Below are 1063 nucleotides of genomic sequence, written 5' to 3'. Positions count from 1 at the left end.
AAGTCTCCAGGAGCTGTTTCAAAGACCAGCAAGTATTATTGATTCAAAAAGGGGCTAAGATTCAACCCTCCCTTCTCTTAGCCACTGAAAACCATCAATTGGTATCAGAGCTTGGTCTCAAAAAGATCAAGCTTTGCAGCTTGGAGAAAAGATCCAGATGGCAGAAAATAGTGGCTCAAATCTGGTGTCCTACAACCTTACTGAAGGACAATCAAGCAACAGACCTCCTCTTTTCAATGGGAAAAACTACACCTATTGGAAGGAGAGAATGAAGATCTTTGTGTAAGCAGTGGATTACAGACTTTGGAAGATTATCCTGGAAGGTCCCCAATATCCAACAATCACAAGTGCTGAAGGAATTGTCACTCTTAAACCAGAAGCAAGCTGGACCGAAGAAGATAGAAAGAAGGTGGAGCTCAACGCCAAGGATATCAACTTGCTCAACTGTGCTATCAGCTTCGAGGAGTACCGACGGGTATCACGATGCACAACAGCAAAGAAAATCTGGGACAAACTCCTAGTTACTCATGAAGGAACCACCATTGTAAAAAAGACCAGGATAGATATGTTAAACAGAGAGTATGAGTTTGCAATGAAGGAAGGAGAATCCATTGATGAGTTGTTTGAACGCTTCAACACCATCATTGTCGGCTTGGATGCTATGGGAATCAAGTATCCTGAATATGTGCTAGTGAGAAGAGTGTTGAGATGTCTCACAAAAGAGTGGGAAACAAAAGCATTAATTATTTCTGAGAGTAGTGGTCTTGACTCCATGACATATGATGATTTGAGAGGAAATTTACTTGCTTTTGAAAACACTTATTTGAAAAAGGATTAAAAAAAGGAATTGCTTTTACATCTGTGACTAACCCCCTGGATGATGAATCCAGTGATTCTGAAAATGAATTTGTGTTGTTTGCCAAAAAATTCAGGAAAATGGTGAAGTTCAAGGAGAGAGGCAAAGGAGGCAGCTCAAGAAAACAGAAGAAAGATCTCAGCAAGGTGACTTGCTACAACTGTAAGGAAATGGGGCACTTCAAGTCCGACTGCCCTAAGTTGAAGA

The sequence above is a fragment of the Arachis hypogaea genome, chromosome 15 (genome assembly GCF_003086295.3).
Source record: "Arachis hypogaea cultivar Tifrunner chromosome 15, arahy.Tifrunner.gnm2.J5K5, whole genome shotgun sequence".
NCBI lineage: Eukaryota > Viridiplantae > Streptophyta > Magnoliopsida > Fabales > Fabaceae > Arachis > Arachis hypogaea.
The sequence above is the reverse complement of the archived record's forward strand: the minus strand, read 5'-3'. Positions refer to the sequence as shown.